Raw genomic sequence first — 27,303 nt, 5'->3', positions numbered from 1 at the left:
TGATAAAAGCTCATGCAAGTCAAAACTAACATCATAGTTAATGAAGAAGTACTAGAAGAATTCCCTTCGTGGCTCAGAGGAAAGGATCTGACTGGCATCCATGAGGATGCAGGTTCGATCCCTGGCCTTGCTCAGTGGGTTAAGGATCCAGCATTGCCGTGAGCTGCAGCGTAGGCTGCAGATGTGGCTTGGATCCACCATTGCTGTGACTGTGGTATAGGTCAGCAGCTACAGCTCTGACTCAACCCCTAGCCTAGGAACCTCCATATGCCTTGGATGCAGCCCTAAAAAAAGACCAAAAAAAAAAAGAAGTACTAGAAGTCTAGAAGCATTCCCATTAAAATTCAAAACAAATGATTGTTCACCACTCCCTCTACTATTTAACATAATATGGACATGTTTGTCAATGAGTTAAATATAAATATACAAATCAAATATAAATGAAAAATTGAAAAATTTTATTGCTTGTAGGTGGTGTGATTCTCTATTGCCAAAACCCAGAAAATGAAGTACAAAACTATGATGTTAAATAGCAAAATCACTATTTTTTATTTTAATAATCCATTTGATAGTAAAATGGAAGAAATCACAATATTAATAAAAAGAACCAGGAGTTCCCGTCGTGGCGCAGTGGTTAACGAATCCGACTAGGACCATGAGGTTGCGGGTTCGGTCCCTGCCCTTACTCAGTGGGTTAACGATCCGGCGTTGCCATGAGCTGTGGTGTAGGTTGCAGACGCGGCTCGGATCCCGAGTTGCTGTGGCTCTGGCGTAGGCCGGTGGCTACAGCTCCGATTAGACCCCTAGCCTGGGAACCTCCATATGCCGCGGGAGCGGCCCAAGAAATAGCAACAACAACAAAAGACAAAAGACAAAAAAAAAAAAAAAAAAAAAAAAAAGAACCAAAATAATAAAGCTAACAAAAACCTGTGCATCACCAAATTAATAAGACAACTACAAATTTCTACTAAAAACATAACACCTTAGTAATTGGAGGAACATATTATAGAAAATATATTTTTATGGAGAGACCCATCTACTTATGATGCCAGAAAGATGTTACCAGAATCCAGGTTCTTATCCACGCAATCAAAGAAGAACTTCATGAACACATGGGCAGCAAACAAGCAAAGTCTTTATTACATGAAAGCAAATAGCTCCCAAGGCTGCTGGGAGAGGGGAGAAGAGCCCCCACTCTCTATTGTCCTATAGGGGTTTTTAATCCCTTAAAGAAGGGGGAGGTACAAACATGGAGTCCAGAAAGATGTGGTTTTCTCCCATTGGCTTTGCCCAGTTACATCTATCAGTCCTTGTCCAATAGGGGTTTTAAGGATGGAAATGTCCTGTAAGTTTTATGGTTTCTTTGTCCTTCTCTTCCCATAGACTAAGTCACCATTCCTCTCACTCCCTTTCTATCAGTTGAGGAGTGGGTTAGAGATTAAAGTCCTTATAGGGATAGGTATACTTCCTATAGTAAATAAGGCCTGTGGGAAGGCACACTTCATATAGTAAACAAGGCCTGTGGGGGTGTTACTCTCTGGAGCCCTTAAACCACATATTAATCAATAGCCATATCAAAGAATGCATCGAAGCCCATACTCCTACACTGACTACCTGAGTTAGTATTCTGCCACACACTCTCAATCAAAACCACATCACAGTATTTATTATTATTATTATGTATTTATTTAGTATCTATGTGTATGAAGAAAGAGATGTGATGTGACCAGAGCATCTTAGAATTCATGTGAAGAAATAAACATGAGAAGATATCCAATTGAATTCTGATAAAGAACAATTAAAGAATGGGAGGAGATGACTAGATATAAAAATATATTCTAGAGCTACAGAAATTGACATGGGATGCCAAAGTTGAACAATGAATGCAACAGACACATGCAGCATTTCAAACTAGTAGAGAAGGCACTGTTTTTCAATAAATAACTCTAAACACCTGGATAACCATTTGCATAGGAATAAATTCAAGATATATTGAAGAATAAATATACCAAGTAATAGATCCCAACATATATGAGAAGATAATATATAATAGAGATGCTATTTCCAATTCAGTGGTAAGAGGATGAAATATTTGATCTATGGTTCTGGGACAACTGGGTATCTATATGGAAGAAAATAATTTTAGACACCTATCTCACACCATATTAAGAAAAACACACCAGAAACACAGGAACTATATTAAATATCTTGTAATAACCTATAATGGAAAATAATCTGAAAAAGAATATATATATGTATATAGATAGCTGAATCTCCTCATTGTATATCTAAAACATCGTAAACCAACTACCCTTCAATTAAAAAATAAAAAAATTTTAAAAGCACCAGATGGGTTAAATGCTAAGTGTAAACAAAAATAAAACTATTGGAAGAAAAATAAGACTACATTTACAGTTTAGGAATAGAAAAGACATTGGTAAATTATATTTTAAAAATGTAAACATATCTGACTATGTAAAAGTGAAAACATTTGGTAAGGGGAAAAATCCAATAAATCAATGGAAAAATTTTTAGATTTGGGAAAATTCTGGTACTGATGATGACTACAAATTAATATCTATAAAATATATAGGAACAATTGCAAAATGACAGGAAAAAGAAAATGACCCAATATAAAATGAAGGATATAAAAAAGGAAATCATAGAAAATTAAATCCTTCCCCCAAAATGTAAATATGCTGAGCTCAATGGCAGTCAGAGAAATGTTTTTAAGCAAAATATTCCGTTACCATATTCTGTTAGTTCAAACCCCTTTTTTTCCTCTCAGTTTTTCATTTTAAAAATTGGAATGTGCCTTAGAATTGATGACATTCTACAGTTGATGTAGGCTAGGTAATAGTCCTTCTATGGTTACCCTGGCTGCACAGGCATGAATATGGTTGTTGCTTGGAGGCATGGCTAGAAAACTGCAATCCCTCAATGTTTCATTCAACCAGATCGTTGGGGAAAAGAATGAGTCCTGACTGTTTTTTGAAAACCTTGTATTGCCACTTTCTTGTATGATCAAGAATGCAGCATCAGAATTTGGAGAATTGATGTAAGTGGCTTCAAATAAAATCTCAGTGATGATAGTGAAGCCCTTTTGAGAAAAATGCCTCACAATCAATTGTGTGCAAATCTATGGGTGATGATAACTCTGACTTGAGAGTGTGCAGAGAAATTGGACTCGTGAGAAAGTTTTCTTTTAAGAACTGCTGTAACCAATTTAGTTCTTTTATAGTTTTTTAAAACATATGCACAAGAATAATATATAGGAGTTCCCGTTGTGGCACAGTGGTTAACGAATCCGACTAGGAACCATGAGGTTGCGGGTTCGGTCCCTGCCCTTGCTCAGTGGGTTAATGATCCGGCGTTGCCATGAGCTGTGGTGTAGGTTGCAGACGCGGCTAGGATCCTGCGTTGCTGTGGCTCTGGCGTAGGCTGGTGGCTACAGCTCTGATTCGACCCCTAGCCTGGGAATCTCCATATGCCGCGGGAGCGGCCCAAGAAATAGCAACAACAACAACAACAAAAAGACAAAAGACAAAAAAAAAAAAAAAAAAAAAAAAGAATAATATATAAAATTCTATGTGTGAATATGTCTCAAAGAACTCTTTCTTTCTTTTTTCTTTTGGTTATGCCGAAGACATGAGGAAGTTTCTGGGCCAAGGAACAAACCCCCACTACAGTTGTAACCACAGCCACAACAATGACAACACTGGATCCTTAAGTTTACTGAGCCACCAGGGAATTCCAGAACTCCTTCAATAAGAGTAAAAACTCTAATAAGAAAACATTGTGTCATATTTAAGTGGTAGCACTTTTTCTTTCCTAGTGGTACATAAAGTAATAAAATTAATCTTTCAATCAAAGGCATTTTAAGACTTAATGAAATACAGTAATTATTATGTCTCACCTATCAGGAAAACAAGAGCCTTGGTCCAAAAAGATTTGTATATTATAATACCATTTTTGTAAAACAAATGGTGATTCCAAACTCTCATATATAATGATAGGTAACATTTACATTACACATACAATGTGCCAGAACTCTTCTAAGGAATTTACATGTATGCACTCAGATAGATATTATGATGATGCTTACTTTAAAAAAGTAACTGAAGTATAGGGAGGTAAAGTCTCTTGTCCAAGTTCACACAGCTAGTAAACAGCAGAAATGTGATTTCAACATGGACATTTAGGCTCCAGTGTTCATGGTCCCATTCTCCTCCCTCTCTTCTTCCTCTCTCCCTCTTCTTTCTCTTACATGTCCACTTGTACGTGCACACACACACACACACCCACACTTTGTTTGCCTTTTTCTGTCTCTCTTATGGTGCTTGATTATATGAGGATGGGAGAACTCTGGAACAATACACACTAAATTTTTAACATAGGTTCTGAGGGTGATATAGATGTATGTCAAGCAAAATGAGAAAGGAAAAAAGAGAAAAACTTCACTAAAGCTATAGCTGTGTATGATGTGGTTGTCTTTATAACTTATGTACACTTAAATATGTGTATATGTATAAAACATAACAAAAGGAAAAGCGATTTAAAGTTAATAAAAGATAGTTCATAAAATAGATACAAAGGGTCAATGCAGGGAGTTCCTTGGTGGCTCAGTGAGTTAAGGAACTGGCATTGTCACTGCTGTGGCTTGGGTTGCTGCTATGGTGCAGGTTTGATTCCTGGCTCTAGAACTACCAGATGCTGTGGGCATGGCAAAAGAAAGCATACTCCCCAAAAAGGGTTAATGCATATGTTTGAATTTTACTAATTATCAAAAAAATCAAATTAAAAAAAATGGCATATGATTTTTGCCCATCAAATTTGCAAATATGGGGAGTTTCTGTTGTGGCTCAGTGGATTAAGAACCTGACTAGTGTCCATGAGAATGTGCTTTTGATCCCTGACCTCGCTCAGTGGTTTAAGGATCCGGCCTTGCCGCAAGCTGCAACATAGGTCACAAATGCAGTTCAGATCCTACATTGCTGTAGCAGTGGCATAGGCAGATGCAGCTCTGATTCGACCCTTAGCCTGGGAACTTCCATATGCCACAGCTGGGGGCCTAAAAAGAAAAAGAAAAAAAAATTGCAAAGATGAAGAAATGAAATATACAATGTTACTAGTAAAGCAAGGAAATAGGAGCCCTTATATGCTGTGGGTGAATATTTAGTCCAACCTATTTGGAGGAAAATGACAATATAATATTAAAAATTTCAATTTAGTAATTCTATTTCTAGGAATTCATCTTAAGGTAAAAATCAGCAATGATGACAAATGTTAGTATTACAGATGTTCAAAACAGTGTTATCATCTATGTATCTAACTATCCTTTCCTTTATCAATACATTTATTTATATTCTGGTACCAGCATGCATATCTAAATGTTAATTACAACAGCAAAGAAGGAGAAGGAAGAGGAAGGGGAGGAGGAAGATGCAGCCTAGATGTCTAAAAATATGGATGGTTAAATAGTGGTACATTTATTCAATTGAATGTTATACAGTAATTAAAATTCCATTCACAAATAATTCGTCACATATTTTATGACAGAAAAACTCCCTATTACATCACAAGGTAAAAAATTACTTATATTTAATGATTTTAAATTTGTGTGATAGCTTTAAGAATTTATAGAAAATTGAACAAATTACAGTGGTTATTTTTGTGTATAGGAACTATTTAATTTTTAAAAATCCTTAATCATATTTCAAAATATTTTATAATTTTATATTAGCTATTTATAGTTATATTACTACATATTATATTTATTTCTATACTTTTTATACTATATAATTAAGATGTAATGTTCATTATGTTATTTAAAACGAAAAAACAGAAACAAACTAATACTAGCTCATGTTTTATACTGGAAAAAAAATAAAGCATTCTAGTAAAGTAGAAGGTGGTTCAGGAAGGACAGTCTTTCTTTGAGGAACTCTCTTTCATAGTTTAATGTCACAATTAACATTCCTAAGAGCCAATAGTTATAGAGCATTAACATGTTCCTGGCCTGAATATAAGTGTTTTATATGAACTAACTCCTTTAAAACTCACAACAACCTTGCTCAGAAACTGAGGCACAGAGAGTTTGAGTAACTTGCCCAAAGTCACACAGCTAATAAGAGATAGAGCCTGGATCTGAATCCATGTAATTTGGTTTCAAAACCTGGGCTCTTAATCCTCACACTTATGCCGTTATCACAAAAGAAAAAGACAATGATTACAAACATATCTAGACCAATGGTGTAACCATAGAGTGTAACTGGAGATGGGTCTGAGATATGGGGACATTTCAGTTGGATGAATATGCAGTTAAGTAAGAGTATCTGAAATATTGTCTGTGGTAGCTTGGGCAGAATGTGAAGTAGTGAGTTACAATCTTAGTTCTTTGCTGCATTTCAGTGGATAGCTAATAATTTTGGGTAGATAATTCACAATGGCCCTTCCTCCCTCCCTCCCGCTTCCCTTCCTTCCTTCCTACCTTCCTTCCTTTCCGCTTTCCTTCCTTTCTGCCTTCTTCATTCCTGCCTTCCTGCCTTCTTCCTTTTTTCCTTCCTCAAAAAGCAATTCTCAGGTTTTCCTCCAGGCTATTTTTTAAGGCCTCTACTAGCCCACAGACTCAATAGCTGCTTCTTTATAAAATACCCCCATGTATGTTGTTGCTTTAGGCAGTCTCCCCAAACTTTACATTCCCAACCTCCTCTCTCCATCTTACGCCTCCTATATGGGACTCAGATCCAAATCTTGCCAGTGACCATCCATCCATCCCCCACCATGGTGCCATCTGGGATCCGATGGTCCCTTGCTTTACTATGCTGTCTTGCCTTGGACATAGGTTTAGTTCCCTTCCCACCAGCACCGGTGGGATCATGCTCTGCTGAAGCTTAGGGTAGAGTATCCACCCTTCTCTCACTGGAAAAACACAAAACCCACCTGTATGTCTTCTTTGGAGAAATGTCTATTTAGATTTGCCTATTTTTTTGATTGGGTTGTTTGTTTTTAATATTGAGCTGTATGAGCTGTTTATATATATTGGAGATTAATCCCTTATCAGTTGCATCATTTGGAAATATTTTATCCCATTCTGTATGTTGTCTTTTCATTTTGTTTATAGTTTCCTTTGCTCTGCAAAAGCTTATAAGTTTTGTTTAAGATGTGATATATATATATATATACACAGAATATTACTCAGCCATTGTAGCAACATGGATAGACCTAGAGATTATCATACTAAATGAAGTAAGTCAGACAGCGAAAGACAAATACCATATATAACTTATATGTGGAATCTAAATATATATACACACTCACGAATGAATTTACTTTCAAAAAAGAAAGAGACTCACAGACATAGAAAACAAACTTATGGTTACCAAAGGGGAAAATGGGGTGAGGGGAGAGATAAATTAGGAGTTTGGGATTAATATATACACAGTACTATATATAAAATAGATAAGTAACAAGGACCTATTGAATATCACAAAGAACTGTACTCAATATATTGTAATAACTTTTAAGGGAAAAGATTCTGAAAAAGAATATACATATAACTGAATTGCTGTGTAGTATGCCTACAATTAACATGATATTGTAAATCAACTATATTTCAATTAAAAAAATTTTAAATAAAGTTGGTGTCAGTAAAAAAATAGAAAAAAGAAAATATAAAACCTAAAGCAAACATATAAGCAAAATGTTAACCAAAACCAAACCAATTTTTGTTCTTTTGGTTGAAAGCAGTTGGTGAATATGATGACTTGGTTAAAAATAAATAATATAACTGTATTAGTCTGCTCGGGCAGTGTATGGTCAGGCCCCATAAGATGGCTGCTCTCATTCTCTGTGCATCCCCTGCTCGACCTGGCCCTGCCTCAACCTTACCTTATGTGCATGATGGCCTCCCACTCCTAAGCTGAGAGTTTAATCAGTAACCACCTATGTGATTGGCCCAACCCCCAGCTAATGATTGTTCTAGCCCTGGGACCAGAACAGCTCCAGTATATTCTATCATCTACAGGAGAACAGCAGCCCTAACCCAGTGGCCATGACAATGAAGGAGCCCTTCTGATATCTTGCCCCCTATAACTGATAAACTCCTCCCCTGTGTAGCAAAGATTGCTGCTGGGTCCTGCCTACCCTTGGCTGAACACCCATACACAGTGGGATGCTGTTCCAGGACCTTTGCCTCTGACTTGTTGCCCCTGTCCAACAAATCATTGATGTCTCCATTGCTGACTCTGGTTTCTTCCTTCAGTCTCCTTGCTGGGATGTTGCAAGAATCACAGGACTGTGGGGTTCAGTGCAACAGGCCACCATAACAAAATACCCCAAACTGGGTGTCTTAAGCAACAGAAATTTATTTTTCACTGTTCTGGAGGCTAGAAGTCCAAGATCAAATAGTCAGCAGGTTTAGTTTCTCCTGAGGCCTTTCTCATCTTGTGGATGGCCATCTTCTCACTATCCTTACATGGGCTTTCCTCTGTGCACCCATATCCTTGGTGTCTCTTCCTTTTCTTCCAAGGATATCAATCAGAATAGATTAGAGCCCCACCCTTAGGACCACATTTTACCTCCTTGAAGGCCCTTTATCCAGTCACGTTGAGAGTTAGTGCTTCAACACATGAACTTGGGGGAGATGATTCAATTCATAGCAATCACCCTCATGATTTTTTTGAGGATTGGTCATTTGTGTGCATTTTCATTTTATATGAAATGGGATATTACCATGATTGCTGTATAGTGACTGGTTATATTGTATTTAAGTAATCAACTATTTAGACATTTAAGTCAAACACTACCATTACCACTGCTGCTAGTAATAACACTAATACCAATATCAATACCATTAATGATTAATTCCTAGGATTGATGTGGGAATATAATAAAATATAGACTGAAGAAATAGATTCACCATAATTCCTGCCCCCCATTAAGTGGTTAATGAATGCTAGCATAATTTAAAAAAATTTCTTTTCTATCTCGGACCCATATTTCCAGCATTTCCTCTCATTTTTCTCCTGCTGCTCCTACAGTCTTCACAACAAAATACAAACCACTGAGCATATCTTGCAAGAAGTTTCCAATTTTGTGCCTGCCAAGTATATTTCTTTCAAGGACACTTTCCTTACTGCTCTAACACAAAGTTCGGTTGCCCTTTTCTGAGCTTGTGTACCATCTTTGATTCCTCCATTAGAGTGCTCATCGCAGCTCATTCTTAATGCTTGTTTGTCTTCTCTGCTAGATCAGAAGTTTTCTGATTATGCAGCTTGTTCATTATGTCCTCAGCATCTAGTACTGTACCTGGCATAGATTTGGCACTTCCTCTGCTGGGCTTCTAAGTAGAAGCATGTCTTCTCTTCCTGCAATAGGCTTGCTAGCTGCTCCCCTTGTCTCCCAAGATCATTGAGAGGACCAGATGAGACAATACATGTAAAATAGGTAATGTATATAAAGTATTCCACAAATAAAAAGCATTTGAATAATTTGTATATAACCTTGCACAAGGTTAATAAATCTTAATAGTTCAGAAAATTATAATCAAGTTTTAATGGGCAAATGCTAATGTACATTCTCCACCAATATTTAGTCATTATACAGACAAAAAGTAGGAGACATTTCTTACAGTAGAGATCTTTATAGTGTATTTCAACACATGATAAATTCATGAACATATCTTATCTCCTAGAACAGTTGTATATCTTAAAAACTCATCATCATAAGCATTCTCTGGATTTTTGCAGAATTAATCCTGAATAATTAATGAATATAAAAGAGTTAGACAAGTACTGTAGCATGCTAATCATTTGTTTCAATGTCAATTAGAGAAAAATAGTCCTTTTGGCCTGCTAACTTGTAATATGTATTCTAAAGTTAACTTTTAATTTATAAATATGAAATGTCTTGAATTGTTAATGAATATATTGAGATAGAGATCAATGTCATTGAAAGTTATATTTTGTAGAAAAAAATAGAAGCGCTGTGATTTAACAGAATTATTAACCACATTGAGAAGTTCTTGCAGGGTTTCCTAGTGGCATAGCAGGTTAAGGATCCAGTGTTGTCACTGCTGTAGCTTGGGTCACTGCTGTGTCATGGGTTCAATCCTTGGCCTGGGAACTTCCACATGCCTCAAGCGTGCCCCGCCCAAAAAAGACAGAGGAAGTTCTTGAAAATATATTTAGTTTATAGATCAATATTTACATAATATTTACATATTTCCTCAAAAATGGTATGCTTTCTTAAGCACTAATGACTTTGGAATTACAACAAATGCAAGTCTTAAATAATTTTGGGCAGAATGAATATAAATTTAATACAAACAACTGAAGGGGCAGATAATGTTCATTCATACTTTACATGTATCTCAAATGCATATAAGCCTTGATTATTCTGTTTCTAAGGATTTCACTCAGTTTCATCTCAGTCATGATTTATTGGTGCCTGCTTGAAGTTTCAGCCATAAATTAAGGTGAAAGTCGATGTAACTAAATGAAAATTCTTAAAATATGTAGACTTATTCCATTAATTTAGCTAAGAAAAGCAACTTCTAGGATGAAAAAAATAGTTTAACTATTTATTTGTCCTTGAGTTAGGTTTCAACATCAATTGTAAGGATGAAAAAAAAGTCTTTCTGTTAGAAGGTGAAATTCCCTTATTAAATGGTTGAAAGATTGTTCATTTAGACTTGGAGAGTATTTTTCTTTCTTTCTTTCTCTTTCTTTTCTTTTCTTTTTTTTTTTTTTTCTTTTTTTTGTCTTTTCAGGACTGCATCTGCGGCCTATGGAAGTTCCCAGGCTGGTGGTCTAGTTGGAGCTTATGGCAACACAGGATCCCTGACCCACTGAGTGAGTCCAGAGATTGAACCCTCATCCTCATGGATCCTAGTCAAGTTAATTACCACTGAGCCACAGTGGCAATTCCCTGGAGAATATTTTCTAGGCACTGCTATGATTTCTTCATGGGGAATACCTCTGTCTGTAGTTATAGAATCTTTTGATGACAAACCAGAACTGAAAGTTTATGGAATTTGTCTTCTTTCATTGTTCATCTATGCACATGGCCAAGAGTTGTAAGGATTGGCCTTTTCCCTAGAATGGTGCATTAATGATTCTATAATGATCAGAACAATGTAAATTGTGAACTTAGTGGGAAAAGCACTGGATTATAATTCAGATGGCTGAATTTAAGACTTATATGGGAGTTCCCATTGTGGCTCAGTGGGTTAAGGACCAGACATTCTCGCTGTGAGGATGCAGGTTCAATCCCTGGCCTCCAGCAGGTTAAGGATCTAGCTGTTGCTGCAAGCTGCAGTGTAGATAACAGATGCGGCTCAGATCCAGCATTGCAGTGGCTGTGGCATAGCCCTCAGCTGCAGCTCCTACTCCACACTTAGCCTGGGAACTTCCATATGCCACTGGTGGGGCGATAAAAAGAAAAAAAAAAGAGAGAGCGAGAGACTTATTTGCCACTGATTAGCTCTGTGAACTACAGGAAGACCTGTAGTCTTGAGTTTGTTTTTTAATATGTAAAATGGTCATAATGCTTACCTCACAGGGCTGTTGAGAGGATTAAATAAGATGTTGGGTATCTAAGTACTTTGTAAACCACAGGATATCACACAAGTACAAATAATTTTTTTTTGTTTTTGTTTTTTGTGTTTTGTTTGTTTGTTGGTTGGTTTTTTGTCTTTTTAGGGGTGCACCTGAGGCATATGGAGTTTCCCAGGCTAGGGGTCAAATTGGAGCTATAGCTGCCAGCCTACGCCACAGCTACAGCAATGCCAGATCCCAGCCTTGTCTGCGACATACACCACAGCTCACGGCAATGCTGGATCCTTAACCCGCTGAGCAAGGCCAGAGATTGAACCTGCGTCCTCATGGATATTAGTAAAATTCATTTCCACTGAGCCACAATGGAAACTCCACAAATAATTTTTCATAGAAAATTAACAATTTTGGTTCACTAATAAATTAAAATCTTTGTTCAGTTTGTTCTTGGATAAATAGATTTTGTTTTGTATTTCAGCCTATTCCTTTCTAAAGACACTGAACTAATTTTAATGGACTAATTATTTTCATAAAAAATCTAGTGTTGGAGTTCCCACAATGGCACAATGGAATCCATGGTGTCTCTGGAGCACGGGGTTGCAGGTTTGATCCTTAACAGTGGGTTAAGGATCTGGTGTCTGCTTTGACATAAGTGGCAGATTCGGCTCAGATCTGATCCCTGGTCCAAGAACTCCATATGCTGCAGGGCAGCCAAAAATAATAATAATAGTCTAATGTCTTAGGTAAAATGTGCTATTTTCGTACATGGAAATACAATAAGTTAATACTCAATGAGTTTCAGATGACCTCTATTTTAATGTGCTAAAAGATTAGCATGATCTTGTGATTTTTAAGTTTAGTGTTTTTTAGTATTTACAACGCTATACTTCCTTTTGCTTAATCTTGGGTAATTTAGACAAGTTTTAAATATATATTAGGAAACATGTTAATACCTAAATTGTATCTTTAGTAAATATGAATTTATTTTTGCTCTGTAAGATCTAAAATACCTCTTTGACCATAATCTTGCCATCAAAGCTGTGGTGTCCAGTGTTATTGATTTGCCCTTTCAGGAATCAAATACATTGTTCTAACTAGTTAAGAACTGAGCCATGAATGGAGCTCTTGTTAAAAAGGTACAAAGTCACAAACCTGGCCTGAGTTTATCCACTTGTCTTTATTTAGCCGGAGTCAGGAAACTGCCTTCACTGTCACAGACACACATTGGAGGGCTAAAGCATTGGGGCACAAGAGATGAGGCTGCTGACTAATGCTGTCTCTACAGTCTAGTTCAAAGCCAGCTGCCCTCACAGAAGCCCCTCATGAGGCTGGACCTTGGTCACTACAGGGCAGCTCAGATCCAGGTGGAGGGGGTTGGAAAACCAGCTAAGGGTGATTTTCCTTTGGTGGTTATTTTTTCAAGGTAAGGATGCAATTTATTGGCCAACCAATTGAAGTTACCCCTTGGGGAAAGAACATGTGCCATTGAGCAAGATGGGCTCTTAAATTTCCTAATGTTAATGGGACAATCCATCAACAGTCTCATATCTTTTTCCCTCTGAAGTCTGCACCACATCAGTCTTCCATATGGTTGCTAATCTCAAAACAAATAAAAACTTGTGCCTACATTTGAATTTCTGCAAAGCAAATATCATAGTTGTTAAACACAAATGCACCATTTTACACAATAAAGATATACTAGCTATTCCCCATAAGGGCAGTTTAGGTATTGGGTTATTTGGATCAAACCCCCTGGCTGAAAATAACTCTAAATGAGTCACCTTAAAAGCACTGAGGAGTTGAAAAGATAGTACAGCCCTACAAGGTCAGTTTCGAGGGGAAGCTTGACCCCAGAGGCTTGAGGGTTATTTGACTGCCAAAGTTGCTTTTACCTTGAAGACATTGGAGGGTCAAGGTGTAAAGACTCTTACAGGATACAATTTCCTATATTAAGCTGGATCCCAAAGGGCTATACTCTCAGGATTAGGATGGATCAGAACTAATCTGTCACCTCCTGATCCTCTCAACCCTATAGGCCCAGAGAGAAGACTTCTTTGGACCTAAGAAGAGCAGGAGAAGGGAAAGTAAGGGGGATAAAATACTCCTGAGAAGATGTGGTCACAGACCTGCCCTCATATAGATTTTTACCCCAAGAACATAAAACACAGATGGTCATGAATTTGGGTTGACGTGATCCCCAATTTGTAGAGCCCTCAAAAGGCAGCTAGAAGAAGGAAATTATACTTATTACAAGCCTTGGGGAATCTCAACAAATAATATTTTTGATTTAATAAAGTTGTATTTTGGGGGAGTTCCTGTCGTGGTGCAGTGGAAATGAATCTGACTAGGAACCATGAAGTTGTGGGTTTGATCCCTGGTCTCGCTCAGTGGGTTAAGGATCTGGCATTGCCGTGAGCTGTGGTGTAGGTCACAGATGTGGCTTGGATCTGGCATTGCTGTGGCTCTGGCATAGGCCAGCAGCTGTGGCTCTGATTAGACCCCTAGCCTGGGAACCTCCACATGCTGTGGGTGCAGCCCTGAAAAGACAAAAAAAAAAAAAAAAAAAAAAAAAAAAAGACAAAATAAAATAAAGTTGTATTTTTCAAAATGTACTGTTGTGAGTCATGTACATGCATCTTTACCACCAGCTGTGGCCTCTCCACCCTTGATATTTCTGGTGTAAATAACTTGAGCTCTGTGTTTCAAAACCAGTTTAATAAGTCCTTTACTAAGGAGCTCCTGAGAGGCCGCATCAGCCAGGGAACCACAAATTTTGTCTCTCAGAGACCACAACTGGGGTTATAAGCTTATGGTTGGGAACTTCCTTACCATTAGTCATATGTTGCTTTGTCAAACAAGGCTAGGTTATTGAGCTTGTCCTAAACTTTGTCTTTGGACCACTTCTTATTTTTGGCCTTGCCCCCACATTTGTCCCCTGAGTCTTTGTCTTTCTTGACCAATTTTCTGGCGTCTTTCTTCTTACCATCCTTGGGTGGCATAATGAAGCTCAGAGCAGCTACCACCACTGATGCCTTGCTAGGATGTAGGACCCAAAGTCCACAAATTAAGTTCTTAAAGGCAATAACCAGTAAACCAGTTGAAGATAATTAGACACATAGGAAATTTAAAAAAATCAGACATGGACATCTTAAATTACATTAATTGGTAATTTTGATGAATATTATGACAAAATCAGACTAATCTGTTATGGGTCCTCTCTCCTAATGCACAAATTGTATTATGATGTAACTATCATGACCACCATCCTCATATTTCTCAATATAAGTAAAAATAAATATTCTGTAATAATTATCACAGAAGTAGTTGCATGTTATATGCTCTTCAGTGAAGTGTTGAAGATTAGTTAATAGCACTCGTATTTAATTTTATGGAACAATGGCCTGCTTAGTACATTATCTGATGTTTCTAAAACAGACATCGATGACTGGTATGTAAACATATATTTCCAATAATAGTTATACAGAATTATTTCCTGAATCGTCTTTCTATTCCATAATATTTAGAGAATAGTAAAAGATAAATCTACTTTCCATTTTTAAAACTCCAATGTAGCTAGAATAGAAAATGAAACCAAACAATTAAAGTGACAATAATGAAACTTTCACTCAAATCCAGAGTGGTTACTATAGTAACTTAAAATTGGAGCATTATAATAAAAGTAGAATGAAAAGATACTTTCAAGTGCTATATTAATCTTTTGAAGTATGGAGAGGGGAGTTGGTGTTTGATATTTGAAAGGGACTAGATTGCTCTTGCAGCTTCCAAGGCAACTGATTTCGTCTTGCCTGATTTTTCTTTTATGTTAATGTAGGAAACCTCTGACTGTAGGCATTAACTAGGAGAGAAGGGAACTGTTAATTTTGCCTCTATTAATCTCTCTAAGACTGACGACAATAACTTTATACAAGCAACTCATAATTACCTATGGGAATGGAGGACAGATTGAATGAAAAAGTGCATTTACAAATGACCTAAAAGATCTAATTTTGATGTTTTTTTTCCTACTTTCTCCATCACCAAAGTAGGGGTACAGACACAGATCCAGATACAATGCAAGAGTTAACTAAAGAGGAAAGGAGTTCAGGATGAGTATGGTACAGCATTCAGCAGGTCCCATATTAAAACCACTGGGAGTTCCCATTGTGGCTCAACAGGTTAAGAATCTGACTAGTATCTGTGAGGATGTGGATTTGATCCCTGGCCTCCCTGAGTGGGTTAAGGATCCAGAATTGCCACAAGCTGTGGCATAGGTGGCAGATGAAGCTCGGATCTGGCATTGCTGTGGCTGTAGTGTAGACCGGCAGCTGCAGCTCTGATTTGACCCCCAGCCCAGGAAATTCCATATGCTGTAGGTGCAGCTGTAAAAAGAAACAAAGAAACAAACAAATAAACATACAAAACCACTGGGTTTTACTGTATCGAGGTCACTTTAAAACTTCATGCTAGTGGTACAGTCATTTTCATAAACTGATTGGTACTAACACAGCTTCCTGTGTCTGGAACCTAGAGATAGAAGTTAATAATTAAAAAGGGAGTGATAAAGAAACTAAGAAAGTAACTCTGACAAAGAGAAAAACCTCAAATAGTACTGCCTCTGACTCCCATAACAGGGAAAAGCCACTCTCTTCTTAATGGAATACAATCCTCTTGCCTTCCCTCCTTCCTTGCTTCCTTCCTCTTACCCCTTCCTTTCTCCTTTTCTTCTCTTTTCCTTCCACAAACATTGAGCAACTTCTATATTCCAGGCCCAGTGCTGACCCCATGTGCCATGGGGAATATACCCCTGAACAATATTGATTTAGTCCAGATGTCATCAAGCTTATAGTCTAGTGGAAGATAAAGACAATAAACCATTACATGGATACTTAATTACAATGAGATTTGGGTGTTCACTGGAAAAAATGCACAATGTGAGCACTGTGAGTTCAGTTTTATTTGGGGAATTTCTGAGGACTGTAGCCTGGGAGATAGCATCTCAGATAGCTCTGAGGAACTGGTCCCAAGAGGTAGAGGCAAAAGTTAGTATATTTGGGTGAAGGGGGTTCATGCAATCAAGAACACATGTTGGTAGATGGTTGCTGCTAGTCGTGAGGAGTAGATGTCTCTGTTAATGATGTCAGTGCTTTTCTAAGTATGAGAAAATGCAAGAAATTAGGTTCATAAAATTTTGTCCAGAAAATATTTGACTAAGTGAAGACCTGTTCTGCCAGTTTTACCAAGAGCACAGAGTGCCTCATTCATGATCTCCACCCTGAACTCCTTTCAGGGTGTGCTAAAGATCAAGAACTGCAGTAGCTAGTGAATTCATTCTGTAGAACCAGATGGCAAACAATATTCCTTATTTTTTTAAAATTTTTTATTTTTTAATCACATCTGTAGTTGTATAATGATCATCACAATCCAATTACACAGGATTTCCATTCCACAACCCAACTACATCCCCCCATGCCCCAAACAGTCTCCTCTGGAGACCATAATTTTTATAAAGTCTGTGAGTCAGCATCTGTTCTGAAAAGAAGTTCAGTCTGTCCTTTTTTCATATTCCACATGTCAGTGATAGCATTTGATGTTGGTCTCTCATTGTCTGACTGACTTCACTTGGCATGATAATTTCTAGGTCCATCCATGTTGCTAAAATGCTGGTATTTCGTTCATTTTAATGGCTGAGTCATATTCCATTGTGTATATGTACCACCTCTTCTTGATCCACTCCTCTGTCGATGGACATTTAGGTTGTTTCCATGTCTTGGCTGTTTGATAAGAGTGCTGCAATGAACATCGGAGTACATGTGTCTTTGTGAGTCAAGGTTTTCTCTGGCTAGATGCCCAGGAGTGGGATTGCTGGATCAAATGGTAGTTCTATGTGTAGTTTTCCGAGGCATCTCCATACCGTTTTCCACAGTGGTTGCACCCATTTACAATCCCACCAACAGTGTCAAAGGGTTCCTTTTTCTCCACACCCTCTCCAGCACTTATGGTTTGTAGACTTTTTGATGGTGGCCATTCTGGCTGGTGTAAGGTGGTACCTCCTAGTGGATTTGATTGGCATTTCTCTAATAATGAGTGATGATGCGCATCTTTTCATGTGTTTTTTGGCCATCCATATGTCTTCTTTGGAGAACTGTCTGTTTAGATCTTCTGCCCATTTTTGGATGGGGTTGTTTGTTTTTTTTTGGTATGGAGATACAGAAGGTGTTTATAAATTGCAGAGATTAATCCCTTGTCAGTGGATTTACTTGCAAAGATTTTCTCCCATTGTGTGGGTTGTCTTTTCCTTTCATTTAGGGTTTCCTTTGCTGTGCAGAAACCTTTAAGTTTGATTAGGTCCCATTTGTTTATTTTTATCTTTACTGTCATTGCTTTAAGAGGTGGATCTGAGAAGATGTTGCTGTCCTTTATGTCAGAGAGTGTTTGGCCTATGTTTTCCTCTAAGAGTTTTATAGTGTCTGGTCTTATATCTAGGTCTTTCATCCATTTGGAGTTTATTTTTGTGTATGGTGTTAGGGAGTGTTCTAATTTCATTCTTTTCCATGTGGCTGTCCAGTTTTCCCAGCACCACTTATTGAAGGGGCTGTCCTTTCCCCATTGTATCTTCTTGCCTCCTTTGTCATAGATGAGTTGGCTGTAGGTGCATGGGTTGAATTCTGGGCTTTCTATCCTGTTCCACTGATCTGTATTTCTGTCTTTGCGCCAGTACCTTATGGTTTTGATGACTGTACCTTTGTAGTATAGTCTGAAGTCAGGGAGCCTGATTCCTCCAGCTCCATTTTTCTTTTTTAGGATGTCTTTGGCTATTCTGGGTCTTTTGTGCTTCCAAACAAACTTGAAAATATTTTGTTCGAGTTCTGTGAAAAGTGTCCTTGGTAATTTGATAGGGACTGCATTGAAGCTGTAGATTGCCTTGGGTAGTATGGACATTTTGATAATATTAACTCTTCCAATCCACGAGCATGGTATGTCTTTCCATCTGTTTGTGCCATCTTTGATTTGTTTCATCAATGTCTTATAGTTTTCAGAGTACAGGTCTTTTGTCTCTTTAGGTAGGTTTACTCCTGGGTGTTTTATTCTTTTGGATGCGATGGTAAACGGGATTGCTTCCCTATTTTTCTCTTTCTGCTCTTTCATTGTTAGTATATTGGAATGCCATCGATTTCTGTGTATTAATTTTGTATCCTGTGACTTTGCCAAATTCATGGATGAGCTCTAACAGTTTTCTGGTGGAGTCGTTAGGATTCTCTAGGTATAGTCTCATGTCATCTGCAAATAGTGATAGTTTTACTTCTTCCTTTGCAATTTGGATTCCTTTGATTTCTTTCTCTTCTCCAATTGCTGTGGCTAGGACTTCCAAAACTATGTTGAAGAATAGTGGCGAGAACAGACATCCTTGTCTTGTTCCTGATCTCAGCGGGAATTCTTTCAGCTTTTCACCATTGAGAATGATGTTCGCTGTGGGTTTGTCATATATGGCCTTGATTATGTTGAGGTAGGTTCCCTGTATGCCCACTTTCTGAAGGGTTTTGATCAGAAATGGGTGTTGGATTTTGTCAAAGGCTTTTTCTGCATCTCTGGAGAGGATCATATGGTTTTTCTTCTTCAGTTTGTTAATGTGGTGTATCGCACTGATGGATTTGTGGATATTGAAGAACCTTTGCATCCCTGGGATAAATCCCACTTGATCATGATGTACAATCCTTTTTATGTATTGTTTGATGTGGTTTGCTAGTATTTTGATGAGGATTTTTGCATCGATGTTCATCAGTGAAATTGGCCTGTGGTTTTCTTTTTTTGTGGTATCTTTGTCTGGTTTTGGTACCAGGGTGATGGTGGCCAAGTAGAATGACTTTGGGAGTATCCCTTCCTCTGCAATTTTTTGAAATAGTTTCAGAAGGAGAGGTGTTAGCTCTTCTCTAAATGTTTGATAGAATTTGCCTGTGAAGCCATCTGGTCCTGGACTTTTGTATGTTGGAAGATTTTTAATCACAGTTTCAATATCAGTTCTTGTGGTTGGTCCCTTCATCTTTTCTCTTTCATCTCGGTTTAGACTTGGAAAAGTTTACTTTTCTAAGAATTTGCCCATTTCTTCTAGGTTTTCCGTTTTATTGGCGTAGAGTTGCATATAGTAGTCTCTGTGATCCTTTGTATTTCTGTGATGTCCATTGTTACTTCTCCTTTTTCATTTCTAATTTTATTGATTTGAGTCCTCTCTCTTTTTTTGCTTGAGAAGTATGGCCAGGGGGTTATCAATTTTGTTGATCTTTTCCAAGAACCAGCTTTTCGTTTCATTGATCTTTTCTATGGTTTTCTTTGTTTCTATTTCATTGATTTCTGCTCTGATCTTTATGATTTCTTTCCTTCTACTAACTTTAGCTCTTGTCTGTTCTTCTCTCTCAAGCTGCCTTAGATGTAAAGTTAGCTTGTTTATTTGAGCTTTTTCTTGTTTCCTGAGGTGGGCTTCAATCACTATAAACTTTCCTCCTAGAACAGCTTTTGCTGCATCCCGTAGGTTTTGGAGTGTTGTATTTTTGTTGTCACTTGCTTCTAGGTATTTTTTAATTTCTTCCTTGATTTCTTCAGTGAGCCATTGGTTGTTTAGTGGCATGTTGTTTAGTCTCCACGTGTTTGTGTTTTTTGCAAATTTTTTCTTGCTGTTGATTTCCAGTCTCGTACAGCATTGTGGTTGGTAAAGATGCTTGATATGATTTCAATTTTCTTAAAGTTACAGAGATTGGATTTGTAGCCCAGGATGTGGTCAATCTTAGAGAATGTTCCATGTGCACTTGAGAACAATGTGTATTCTGTTGCTTTTGGATGAAATGTCCTATAAATATCTATGAAGTCCATCTGGTCTAATGCTTCATTCAGGGCCCATGTTTCCCTATTGATTTTCTGTCTAGTTGATCTGTCCATTGCTGTAAGTGGGGTATTAAAGTCCCCCACCATTATTATGTTATTGTTGATTTGTCCTTTTAAGGTTGTTAGCAGTTGCCTTATATATTGTGGTGAACCTATGTTGGGTGCATAGATATTTAAAATTGTTATACCTTGTTATTGGATTGATTCTTTGATCATTATGTAATGACCTTCTTTGTCCCTTGAAATATTCATCATTTTAAAGTCTATTTTGTCTGATATGAGTACTGATACTCCAGCTTTCTTTTGATCCCCATTTGCATGGGATAGTTCCTTCCATCCTCTCACTTTCCATTTGTATGTGTCCCTAGAAGTGAAGTGGGTCTCTTGAAGACAGCATATATATGGGTGTTGTTTTTGTATCCATTCAGCCAGTCATTGTCTTTTGGTTGGGGCATTTAGTCCATTAACATTTAAGGTAATTATTGATATGTATGTTCTTATTGCCATTTTATTAACTGTTTTGGATTTGTTTTTGTTGCTCTTTTTTGTTTCCTTCTGATTTTGGTGGTATAATTGTGCATGGATGATTTCGTATCTTTCCTGTACATATACCTTTACTGGTGAGTCTTGTCATTTGTGGCATTTTTGTTTCCTGTTGCTGTCTTGTCTTTTCTGCCTAGAGACATTCCTTTAGTATTTGTTGTAAATCTGGTTTACTGTTTCTGAATTCTCTCAACTTTTGCTTATCTGTGAAGGTTTTGATTTCTCCTTCAAATGTGAATGAGAGCCTTGCTGGGTAAAGTAATCTTGGTTGGAGGTTTTTCTTTTCATCACGTTAAGTATATCATGCCACTCCCTTCTGGCCTGCAGAGTTTCTGCTGAAAAATCTGCTGATAACCTTATTGGGGTTCCCTTGTATGTTATTTGTTACTTTTCCCTAGCTGCTTTCAAGATTTTCTCTTTGTCTTTAACTTTGATCAGTTGGATTAATATGTGTCTCAGGGTGTTCCTCCTTGGGTTTATTTTATATGGTACTCTTTGCACTTCCTGGATTTGAGTGAGTGGTTCCTTCCCCATGTTAGGGAAGTGTTCGGCTATTATCACTGCAAATATTTTTTCTGTCCCCTTCTCTCTCTCCTCTCCTTCTGGCACCCCTACAATACGGATGTTGGCGTGTTTAACATTGTCCCAGAGTTCTCTGAGACTCTCTTCATTTGTTTTCAATCTTTTTTCTCTTTTCTGTTCCTCATCCATAGTTTCTACTAATCTGTCCTCCACCTTGCTTATTCGTTCTTCTGCCTCCTGTATTCTGCTGTTGGCTGCTCCTAGTGATTTTTTTATTTCTGTTATTGTATTTTGCATCCCTTCTTGTTTACGTTTTACATCTTGTATCTCTGCTCAGTGTTTCCTGTAAGTTATCCATCTTTGCCTCCAGTTTATTTCCAATGTCTTGCATCATCTTCAGCATCAACAGTCTAAAGTCTTTTTCCTGGAAGCTGTGAATCTCCTCCTCACTTAGCTGATTTTCTGGGGTTTTTCCTTTCTCCCTCATCTGAGTTATAATTCTCTGTCTTTTCATTTTGTTGTTGTTGTTCTTTTTGCCATTTCTTGGGCCACTCCTGTGGCATATAGAGTTTCCCAGGCTAGGGGTCGGAGCTCTAGCCACCAGCCTACCCCAAAGCCACAGGAACATGGGATCTGAGCCATGTCTGCAACCTACATCACAGCTCACAGCAATGCCAGAACCTTAACCCACTGAGCAAGGCCAGGGATCAAACCTGCAACCTCATGGTTCCTAGTCGGATTCGTTAACCACTGAGCCACAACGGGAACTCCTGTCTTTTCTTTTTTATAGGTTTTGGTGTGGTGACCTTTTTACAGTTAATAGAGTTGTAGCCTCTCTTACTTCTGGTGTCTACCCCCTTGTGGCTGAAGTCAGTATGGGGGCTTGCTGTAGGCTTCCTGATGGGAAGGACTGATGCCTACCCAACTGGTAGGTAGAGCTGATTCTAATCCCTCTGGTGGGTGGGGCTTAGTCTCTGGATGGGATTAGAGGCAGCTGTGTGCCTGAGGGGTCTTTACGCAGCCTGTTTACTGATGGGCAGGGCTGTGATCCCACCTGGATTGTTGTTTGCCTGGGGCTTTTCAGCATAGACTGACGGGTGGGGCCAGATTTTCCCAAAATGGGCACCTCCAGAGAAAGAAAGGCATGCTGCTGAATATTCACTAGAGCTTTGCTTTCAATGTCCCTCCCTCACAACAAGCTGCATTCACCCCTGTTTTCCCAGGAGGTCCTTGAAGAACTGCAGTCAGGTTTGACCCAGTTTCCTAGAGAGACCTCACTCTGCCCTGGGATCCAGTGTACGTGAAAGTCCGTGTGCGCCTTTTAAGAATGGGGTCTCCGTTTCCCCCAGTCCTTTGGAGCTCCTGCACACAAGCCCCACTGGCCTTCAATGTCAGATGCTCCAGGGACTCTTTCTCCCAGTGCCAGATCCCCACACGTGGGAGTTTGATGTGGGTCTCAGAACTCTCACTCCTGTAAGTGAGTCTCTCTCTGTGAACCAGTTAGTTTCCAGTCTGTGGGGCTTCCCACCTGGGAGGTATGGGGTTGTTTATATCACCAAATCGCCCCTCCTACCTCTTGATGTGGCCTCCTCTTTTTCTTCTGGAGTAGGGTATCTTTTTTAAGGTTTCCAGTCCATTTGGGTGAAGATTGCTTAGCCTTTAGTTGTGAATTTTGTTGTTTTTAGGAGAGAAGTTGAGCTCCAGTCCTTCTATTCCGCCGTCTTAATTCCATCTCCTGCAAACAGTATTCCTTAGTTAGCAAGGGCTAAAAACATATAAGGGGCACTGAGGGTATATGATAGGGTGAAAACTTAATCTGAGGGGATAAAGTTATTGTGAGAAAATGATATTTACATTGATTATTGTAGGGTGAGTAGTACTCAGCCAGCTGATGAATGCAGAGCAGAACAGTCCAAGAAAAGGAAGTACGTGCAAAGGCTTGAGCAGACAAGCAACTTAGTGTGTTTGAGATAAAGAGAAAGCCAGTAAGGCAGGAACCTAGTGACCAAAATGAGATTAGAAAGGGAAGCAAGTGTCTTAGAGACCTTTAGTGAACCCTTTTCTTTTGTTTATCCCCATTCTGTTGCAATTATTTGCATACATGATTATGGAGACTTTTTTCCCTTTTCATTTTTGTACGCTGGACATCTAGTGTGGTTCTGGGTGTATAGTAAGTGCTCAATTAATGCTTATCGAATTAGTGAAGTAAAAGAAAAATGACTTGCTTATGAGTAGAAGGACACGGTCATTACAGAAAACAAGAATAAGGTTGTATATTTTACTGTTTTTCTTATTGTATCTGTCAAGTCATATATTTTTTTTGTCTTTTGTGTTTTTGGGGCTGCACCTGTGGCATATGGAGGTTCCCAGGCTAGGAGTCGAATCAGAGTTGTAGCTGCTGGCCTATGGCACAGCCATAGCAATGCCAGATCCAATCCACATCTGCGATCTACACCATAGATCATGGCAATGCCAGATCCGTAACCCACTGAGTGAGGCCAGGGATCAAACCTGCATCCTCATGGATGCTAGTCAGATTGCTGAGCCATGATGGGAACTCCTGCAAAGTCATATTTATTCAAATAACAGGCATATTTTTTTTCTACAAGCAAAGATGTTATTGAACCCAAGTTCACATGCCCAATGTACAGTGATGCCAAACAGACCAAAACGTTTGGAGTTTGGTGTAGAGAAAGGTTTTTTGCAAGGCCAAAGGAGAACAGGTGGGGATGGCTTTTGCTCAAAAGGCCCAAACTCTGTGATGATTCCGGGGGAAGATTTTTTATAGGCAGAATTTGAGGGAAGCACTGTGACCCTCCTCTGATTGGTTGCTGGTGAGTTTACATGGTGGTGTTTCAAGAATCTCAGTCATCAGCCTTCTGATTCCAACCAGTCTGGAGTCCACATGCTTGTCATCAGCCTGAAGTTACACAACTTTCCACCTTGTTGTGGGCCTTTGTTCCCGTAGGAGAACTCAGAGATTTTTATCAGGTTGTTATCTGTATCCCTTGAGGAGGAACCAGGATCCTGCCTCATTGAAGCACTATTCTTCTTGACTGTTCTTCCTTGGTTTCTACATTCCCACTCCCCTAGGTAGTAACTGTTTGAATCTGCTTTTTGGAACTCAGGGAAGGTCTAGGAGGCTGAAAGCCTTTTACAAACAGAGATTGGGGGGACACAGAAATGAATGTTTTTGTTGCAGGAGGCCCCATAGTGTTTCAAAGAGACTGAGAAGAATTGATTCATGAAGTAATGAATTATTGGAGAGAAATAAGAGAAAATTAGTTTTGCAAGAAAAATACTGTAGAGGAGGAAAAATAATTTTTCCTATACCCTTCTACGTTCTTGACTAAAACACCCCTGTAATAAAAAGACAAATTAAAATGAGAAAATCAAATAGAAATTTAATAACAGGTGTACCTCCTATATACAGAAGAGAGACTCAGGAAGATCGAGTGACTCCCCAAAATGATCAAAGCCATCACCTTAAATACCGTCCTCAGCTAAAGACTAAAGAAGTTGTGGGTGGAAGACCAGTTAAAGGAAGTGACCAGAAAAAGCATAGTAAACAAAGGTAATGTTGTTATACAGATTTAAGTCCTTGCCTTCTCCACTGATGAGTTTCTAGGGATTAAGTCATCCTTCTCTTTTTGATGCAGAGAGGGAGACATCTTACAAATGGAGATTTCCCCTATAAATCTCTCTTATAAAAGGATAACTTCTACTCAATTTTCAGAGCTTTTCCTGTGTCTTCTCTTTCTTAAAAATAACCAGCTCAAGATAATCCTTGTGCCAAAGAGTGTAGAGAGAAAAAATATGTGTGACTGTTAAGAAATAAAACCACAAGATATTTAGGTATTTTAATTTCTTTAAACTTTACTCCAAATATATATATATATATATTATTTTTTAAATACTCTTGTTGGAAATATATATAGCTATATATGGTAGTATGAAACAAATGCAATTGATATAATTAACCATCCCAGGTTTAGGAGACACTCAGCAGTACACTATGGTCTAACAAATAGTATCTCAGCTCTAATTGCAGCTGAACTGCCCAGCATAAAGAAAATTTTAGAAATTCTAGGCCTGCAAAGTGATATGTACAGAGGAATCTCAGACCTTCCTCTTAATTCTTATAGCCATTATTGGTTGTCATATTCATTTGACACAAGGGTACTGTCATATGTTGAACATTTTAGGTATGTCTCATTTCTTCCATTAGATCATAAGTCCTTGTAGGTGGTGCTAATTAAGAGTTTTACTGCAATGTGCATAACACACAGATCTTATTTTAAGCACTTTTACTGCTTGTAATGCCTGACAATAATAAAAGAGTATTTGAGTGATATGACCCTAAGAACCTAAGAATTGTTTAAAGTTAAAGGTATTAAAAATGAAATATTGGTGACTATTTTAGCTTTGGTACAGAACACTTTTGGTGTTTAATTTTGACAACAGTGTGGTTTTGATCATCTCACAAAGAAAAGGCTAAAAATAATGCATATACATTTATACATAAGTAGAGTTGCCCCTTCAACAACATGAGTTAAAACTGTGTGGGTCCACTTATATGCAGAATTTTTTCACTAAATATGTACTACCCTAACACATGATCCACTGTTGGTTGGCTCCAGAAGTGGAATCTAGGATACACAGGGCCAACTATAAAGTTACATGTGGATTTTCAACTATGCTGAGGGTCAATGCCCCTAATTCCCACATTGTTCAAGGGTCAACTGTATTAAAGTATTTGTATATGTTATCAATGTTTTCATTTATAATCTCTGAAAAACTACCACAGTTGAACTGTATTAGAAATCAAAAGCCAGGAAATGTTATGCTTTTATTTTAATCTGTTTACTGAACTTTAGAGTTATGCTTTTCTATTTATTTATTTTTTTGACCTTGGTTTTCAAAGAAATCAAATGTGGTACTGTTTTTAGTGCTTGTTCTAGGTTATCTGACCACACTAACACAAGATCATCCTTTCTATATAAAAATATAAGGTGAATTCTACTTTGTCTATTTCCTGATGAATAAATGTAGCCACTTATTTGAGACAATGTGAAAGAAATGTTGTAAAGTTACACAGAAATAATTTAAATTAGAATCAAAATATATATATTATTTTTTAAAATACTCTCATTGGAAATATATATAGCTATATATTTTATATATATATATTACCTTCAGTTTGTAGGTGTCATCATGACATTTAGATGCTAGAGTTAAACAATATGATCCACAAAAAATTAAGCATTAACACTCTCAGTGCCATTTTCTTTTGTCTCCTAAGTATAAATTCTACCTGAACCTCAAAGAATTAGAGGTAATTTTCTTCCCTCCATTGTGTGTTGAATTACTAGACCATTGGATTAACAAAAGAAACATTTATGACCTGCTGACCAGATTTTTAGCATCCCTTCAAGCTTCTAAATCTTACAGGGGTTTTTAATCTCCCCTAAATTTACATGACAAAGCAGATGTTGTATATAAGCAAGATGTTTTTCTAGTCTTGGAATTTACTAATAGCTTTGCAATTATCCCTTACAGTTGACAGGGAGGGAGAGTGGGAGTAGATGGCATGTGTGGTTCCTTTTAATTCTAATATTTTCATAATTCCAACAGTTTTAGGAACTAGTTGAGCTGTTCTCACTGGTGACCATGGTCAAATGGCAGGATCCCCACTAAATATGTATATATATAGCCACAAAATGGAAAACATTCAGTCGGTGCAAATAATTCCTCATTAATAGGCATAATGAGCATCTGTATATTTGAACATTCCCTTTGGACCCTCTCT

General features: G+C 37.9%; 1 long non-coding RNA gene and 1 pseudogene across 4 annotated transcripts in view; one reads left to right on the top strand and one right to left on the bottom strand.

Annotated features, from left to right (window-relative positions):
* The window catches only part of LOC146394699 (uncharacterized), a 759,738-nt gene that overhangs the window by 87,426 nt on the left and 645,009 nt on the right, over window positions 1-27,303 (top strand). The window lies entirely within an intron of this gene.
* On the bottom strand, window positions 14,178-14,554 carry LOC146394701 (small ribosomal subunit protein eS25 pseudogene; annotated as a pseudogene).

Source organism: Sus scrofa, chromosome X (assembly GCF_054392235.1).
Source record: "Sus scrofa isolate SSC_HxYL_T2T_F1_AM1 chromosome X, Sscrofa_HxYL_maternal_Yorkshire_Landrace_v2.0, whole genome shotgun sequence".
In the NCBI taxonomy this organism is placed as follows: Eukaryota; Metazoa; Chordata; class Mammalia; order Artiodactyla; family Suidae; genus Sus; species Sus scrofa.
The sequence above is the reverse complement of the archived record's forward strand: the minus strand, read 5'-3'. Positions and strand labels throughout refer to the sequence as shown.